Source organism: Chinchilla lanigera, unplaced genomic scaffold (genome assembly GCF_000276665.1).
Source record: "Chinchilla lanigera isolate Chin_1 unplaced genomic scaffold, ChiLan1.0 scaffold00088, whole genome shotgun sequence".
NCBI classification, from domain to species: Eukaryota; Metazoa; Chordata; class Mammalia; order Rodentia; family Chinchillidae; genus Chinchilla; species Chinchilla lanigera.
In genome coordinates, this window is record NW_004955489.1 from 1002721 (window position 1) to 1009385 (window position 6665).

Below are 6665 nucleotides of genomic sequence, written 5' to 3' on the forward strand. Positions count from 1 at the left end.
AGGATAGGATTACAGGCTGAGCAAATGTGTGTGCATATGGACGGGCAGTGTAGGACTGTGTGGCTCTTTGACCTGACCCAGAAAGTACAGGGACCACTGCCCAGAAGCCAGGGAGACTGCCACATTTGTTAAGGACCTGCCTGCACCACGTCGCTCGGCTGCTCCAGTGCCCTGCTCAGGTGGCTGTAACCACAGTTGCCAGGGGGTGGGGCTTTGTAGGCTCAGAATGAACTGCAGGGGCGAGAACCCCAGGTGTAGGATGCCTGCTCTAGGCTCTGAGGAAGACCCATGTGGGGGGCTGGGGCTGGGCCCACAGTTCTGGGACACCACAGGGTGGGGATAAATTTCAGCTAGGAAGGTCAGGACTGGAGCTCGTTTCCAGGAGGACCCACCAAGTGTGAGGCGCTATGCTGAAGACACTGTGGACCCTGGGTCCTCCTCACCCACACGGCTGGCAGCTTCCATTCCCATGCTCACTAGGCAAGCAGATCCTCCCCCACTCTCAGGCAGCTCAGGGAGGTCAGGACCCAGGTAGCACAGAGGGGAGAAGTTGCCTCATGTTGCTGCTTCTGTACAGCTGGCTTGTGGCTTGGGGACTTACATCTCTCATGGAGAAATGAGCCCCGAGGGCCCTCAGGGACCAGCCACTCCCTTCCCCCTTCCCCACTGTGCAGAGCCCACCCTGCAGCTCCACGTGCAGCTGGTACTCTGGAGACTGGAGACCGGAGTGTATGCACTGAACAGAGAACCCACGAGGGCTCCAGGAGCCAGGGTGCTCTCCTCTGTGCCCCCGACAGCTAAGTGCCTCTGCCCTGTGTTACCCCTGTTGCTTGCTCCAGCCAAGCACAAAGCCGTCTGGATTGGTGGAGGCTCTGTACCCACTATGGAGCATCTTGCCCCATCCAGTGCATCGCCCCAGGCAGCTGCCTCCCAGGTCCCTCCCGGGCTGCCATTGAGGGGACACAGCGGCATACTCTACCCTAATCTATTAATTAATCAGCTATTAATCCATTAGGTTGCATGTGTGCCGTCACTCTCGACACCCTGCCTCGTGGGCTGAACAAGGTTTTCTGTCATGACTGGTTTGTAGGAAGGAGCTGGGAGCTGGAGTGCTTCTCTGGTCCTGTCTTTCCTAATTCATCCTGTCATGATGTTTTAGGGTCACTTCCTCTACACTCACCTATGCAGTTCCCACACTTTGCATACCATATGGCTTTGATTTTGAGCTTATTAGGCTGTAGTAATACACAGGTATTACACCTCAGTATTTTAAAAATGGTCTTAGGGGGCTGGGAATATAGCTCAGTGGTGCAAGTGCCTGCCTGGCAAGTGCAAAGTTCTGAGTTTGATTCCCGGTACCAAAAAAAAAAAAAAAGTGATCTTAGGAAGTAATTCCAGTTAAATGCCAACTGCGTTATGAAAAGCACTTCAGATATATCTGGCTACATGTGGTAAAATGGTGAGGCCACAATACTGGAAGCTACTTTATATGTACAAATGCACAATGGTTGGTGATAGACTTTAGTATAATCAAGAACGGGGTATGCTAGATCAATGAGCAGGATAGACATCCTGTAGAGCCACACACCGGGACATCTGATTTGGAAGCAAGGGACAGTTCAGTGAAGGACAGTGTTTCTGACAAAGGAGTTTGGACACGGGTACCTAGAGAGCCATACAAAAACATGGGCTTTGGTCCCTACCTCTTACCAAATAGGGATAACTCAAAATAGATGAAAGACCAAAATGTGAAATATGAATTGATGAACTTCATATGGGACAAAACCTTAGAACTGCCACGTTACTTGGTTAAGCTTCTGGACTCCTTGTGTTGCCACAGTGTATCAACCATAACCAGGAGTTAGCTGAACTCCCCTGTAGTTGATTTCCATAGACTGTGGTGAAGGTGGCTGCTTCCCAACCTCTTTGCTGGACAGAGTAAATCTGTATGAAGTCAGGCTCAACACATCATCACCCATACACGGTGATTCTTCCCCGGGAGTGGAGTCAGAGAGCAAAGAAGACATGTGAACACAGGAGATAAACAATAACCAGGTTTTTATGTGCACAATAGGGAAATACCAGGGCTACTGAGGCAAATAGGTGAGGGACACAGGGGTAACAGGAAAGAGAGGTGGGTGTCAAGCCAGGTCCACGCTAACTGGCCCACAGTTTGGAATAAGCAGGTTCATAGTCATGCTAGGGAAGGCTGGCTGATTGACATCTCTCTTCTGTGCCCCAGAGGGGTGGCAGCTGCACGGGAGGAGGCTGGACGGAGACTACAGCAGGACAGACATGGGTGGTGGGGTGGTACCATGGCTTCCAAGTCAGACAGCAGTTGGGCTGTAGTCATGGGTGTAGACATGGAAGACAAAGTTGTATCCAAGCCAGAGGCAGGCCTGGACGGTGACAGTGTACTGGCTCTGTCTGCTAAAATGTTGAAGCATGAAGGGTCCATGACAGGCAGGACAGGAAGAGGGGCTTTGGGCAGACAGGCTGGCTGTTGTTGCCCATCAGGCATCCCCATTGTGGGGTAGGGAATGGTTTGCAGGGCAAGGGGACAGTTAAAGATTGGGGTGGGGCAGGAGACGCTACGTATACAAGGTCTGGTGGAGACCGGTCCCTTTGGGAAACAACCATCTGGTAGAGGAGCAACTACAGGGGTGGGTGTCAGGGGTTCTCTTAGGCAGGAGGGAGGTTTTGAGGGGACACCAGGGCTGTGAGGAGAGAACTGGGAGGTGCGATAGAATCGGGGCTGAGGGTGTTACTGGCCAGTCTCTATTGGGTGTGGAGGAAGACAGAGGGTCACACAGAGTAGGGGGCCCAGCTGCCTTCTGTACCCAGGCGGAGGTGGTAGGGATACTGGGGACTGAGCAAGTGTTCCTGGGATGGGGCAGGGTGTCTGCAGTCCCTCCAGCAGAAGTGAGAAGGTGCTGGCCAAGGGGCAGCGCCACCTGTCACTGTCTCTTATTTCTCCTCCAAGGTCTCTCGCTTCTCCTCTGATGTCTTGGGGTCCTCTGGCCTCCACATGTTCTCTGCTGGCTGCCCAGGTGTCCCTTCGGAGTCAAACAAGGGTGCTTAGGAGGTCGGGGCAGCTTCTCTCATCCCAGTCACAACCCTCCGTGGCAGGACTGGTGGCACATGTGCTTTCCCCTTGCCAGGCCTGTGAGCTTCAGCTCCGGGGGAAGGCGGCAGTCTCTTGGCACAGCTGGAGGCTTTTTGCTCTTTGCCTCCTTCTCTGGCCCCCTGGGAGGTTGGAGAGCAGGTCTGACGTATCCATCCAGCACTTGCTCCTGGGAGTTTAGCAGTGGGGAGCGGCCTGGTGCTGGGGCAGGTGACACTGGTGTGTGTGCCTCAGGCTGCCTGAGGTGCGAGCTGGGAGAGGCCGGGTGGTCAGAGATGACCGGAGGAGACAGGAGGGCCATCTCACTCACTTCTAATCCTTAGGCTGGAGTTTACCTTTCGAGGCTCATGACCGTGCCCCAAGGTGGTTAGGTCTCCCTTGGACTCCATGGGCCTGTTGCAGGGTTCAGGACCAGACCAAACCAAGACACGGCACCAGAGGCACTTTGGAAGACAGACAGCTTTGTTATATTGGCAGACTGGGGACATTGAGGTCTAAAGCACCAGCCCTTTGTTAAAGTAAGGTAGTCATTTATATAGGTTTTCAAAAGAAGTACAAAGGAAGATAACAGGATATTTTATAACTGGTTCCGTAGGCTGGGTCCTACGTTGTCAGGCAGACTTATTCTACATAAGCTTGTTGGGGTTGCTGTGGTGTAACACGGGGAAAGGATCAATCATTAGCTGAGATGGGGCAGAGGTGTCCTTGAGGTGATAACTCTCTGGGACTTAAAAGTGAGAAGAACATCACTGTCTAGCTAAGTGGCACTTACTTCACACCTGGCTCCGGAAGCACCATGGCTCATCAGGTTTTGTCACTCTCTAGAAGTAACTGTTTCCAGGCTCATCCTTGAGCATTAGAAATATACTAGTGTTAGAAATATAGGATTGAAATGGTCATTACATGTAAAATAGCCCCTGCAGGCCTCTATGGTGCCCAGCCCCAGGGCTGCCTCCCCATCCTGACGGTCCTGGCCTTTGGTTTCCTCCCGTACCACTCCTCCTCCTCCTCCTCCTCCTCTTCCTTCTCTTCCTCCTCTGGCAGCACCTGGGCCCTCTCTGAAGCAGAAATCCTGACCTAACTGCAGCCATTTTATTAAAGGAAGCTGCAGTCCTTCTGTTCTCTGTCCTGAACTCAGCTAAAGTATGACTTGTCATTAAATTGAAACTTCTGTGAGTGTGCCAAAAGCAACTTGCTACATACAACTATGCTCATTACAAAACACCCATTGTACCCTGGCCTTCAGCAAAAGCTTATCGTGTTCTTGTAACTTCTGTTTGCCAAGATATAAAAAGACCAAACTTTCTGTAAAACTCACCTCAGACTCTGGAGATTACTCCTCTGGGGTCTGCTAGTGTCAATAAAATTTCCTTTCTTCTCCTGAGCTCCTGGCTACTGTTGATTCAGGTTTCCCCACAACACCTCCTCTGTGATCTTGGGAGGTGGTGGTGGTGGTGGTGATCGGATGTCACCGGCCCCACAGGCTTTGCAGGCCGTGCAGGGGTCCTGCCGAGGTGGGAGCTTCACATGCCTGGAGGGTCTGATCGTCTGAGAGTCACTTGGAATTTTCCGTGGGTCCCAACACCATTTCTACCTCCAGGCCAATGCATTCTTTTTTACCCCTTTAAATAAAACTTTATTATAAAATAGGTCAACAGTTTAAAAAGCTTCATGTACAAGGAGGTCTCACTGTCACCATTGGCAGCCAAGTGGAAACTGAACCAGACCAACATGTTCTTTGATTTTATTGTTTGGTCTTTCTCTGACTTTCACATTTTTTTCTTATATTTTTAATCCTCCTGGTAAAAAAAAAATCAGTAGAGCAACTTAGAAAACAAGTACATTATTCATTTCTTCCTTGTTTTCTTTTCTTTTTGCCTTTTATTTTGTTTTGCTTTGCTTTGGTTTGTTTTGTTTTCTTGCAGTACTGGGAACTGAACTCAGGGCCTCAGACGAACAACACGCCCAACCCCCATCTCTTCTTTTATTTTGAGAAGCACCTCAAAAGGTTGCTGAATTGCTGTAATGGTTAATACATTGTGTCGACTTGAGAAGTTTAGAAGTTTAACTCCTCAAGGGGCAGGGGCCTCACTTTGTAAACATCTTGAGCTAAGGAAGGGGAGGGCAGGAGATGGTATGGGTGGAGAGCGGGCACACAACATAAGGGAGGAAGAGAGGATCATGCCCCACTCTCTTTTGCTCTTCCTGCTTTTGCTGTCTTCTGCCACCTTGAACTGTTGCCCCTCACCATGCCACCCTGCCTTGCAGCCAGCTGATTATGGACTGAGGTCTCTACAAACTGTGAGCTAAACAAACCTTTCCTCCCTTAATTCTCGGCGTCAGGTATTTTGTCTCAGCAAGGAGAGAAAAGTATCCAAGACAATTGCCAAGACTGGCCTCCAAGTGCCATGGGCCTGCCTCAGCCTCACACACTGCTGGGATTACAGATGTGCACCACACCACCACAGCAAGTAATTTATTTCAATATAACTTGTACGTGAAGAACTATCTTAAAATACTTCATTTAATTAAAATGAGAAGCAAGAAGGTACCAGATTTGTGTTTCTTTTGCTGTGCTTTGGTCCTGTGTCCTGATGTGTGCAGAATACCATGTGAGGTTACTTGTGCTTAGTCTGTGCCATATTAGCCATAAGAGGCACGTAAGTCATGATCAATGTATCAGTTATAACGAGAAGATGGGCAAGTCAGTTTTGATTGCAGGAGAAATTTTATCTGTCTTTATGGCTGAGTAGTACTCCATTGTAAAAAGTTTATCTTTCTTTATGGCTGAGTAGTACTCCATTGTAAAAAAAAAATCTTTTTTATCCCTTCTCCAGTCATGGGCATTTGGGTTGTTTCCAAGATTTCCAAAGTTATTTTCATCTTGGCTGGTGTTTTCTTTACTAATTTTTTATTGGTACATTTTCGATATACATAATGATCATATTCATCATTGGGAATTTGTACTTGTACATGATACATATTGATTCCTCTTCCTTCTCATTTCCTCCCCTCCCTTCAACCCCCCTCCCCTCATTTACAAAGTTTTGTTTCCATTTTATTCTTCTTTTCTCATTTTTCTTTTCCCTTCTTTCCTCCCCACTCTCTCCCTAGTTCCCCCTTCCTTTTGAGCATTTTCTTCCTATTTCACAATATCTATTATACATTTTGGTCCTTATTTACTTTTTTGTTTTTTTGCACCAGAGAAACAATGTCATACTTAAATGTGTCCAATTTATTTCACTTAAGAATATGGTCTGAAGGTCCATCCATTTAGCTATAAAAGTCTCAAGTTTATCCTTCTTTATGGCTGAGTAGTACTCCATTGTAAAAAAAAATCTTTTTTATCCCTCTTCAGTCAATGGGCATTTGGGTTGTTTCCAAGATTTACCCATTACAAAACTGTGTTGCTATAAACATGGATGTACACAAATCGCTGTGGTATGATACTTTTATTTCTTTAGAGAAGATACCAAGAAGGGGAATAACTGGGTCAAATGAGACTGCTAGTCCTAGTTTTTGAGGAAGCTCCACACTGATT

At 48.3% G+C, this 6665-nt stretch overlaps 1 long non-coding RNA gene across 1 annotated transcript; it reads right to left on the reverse strand.

The window, feature by feature from the left end:
* Positions 1-2041: 2041 nt before the first annotated feature.
* On the reverse strand, positions 2042-5331 carry LOC102014678. The gene is made up of 2 exons (XR_264013.2): positions 4443-5331; positions 2042-3972 (listed from the first exon to the last, which is right to left on the reverse strand). It is a non-coding gene; the product is annotated as an uncharacterized LOC102014678 (long non-coding RNA).
* Positions 5332-6665: the final 1334 nt, after the last annotated feature.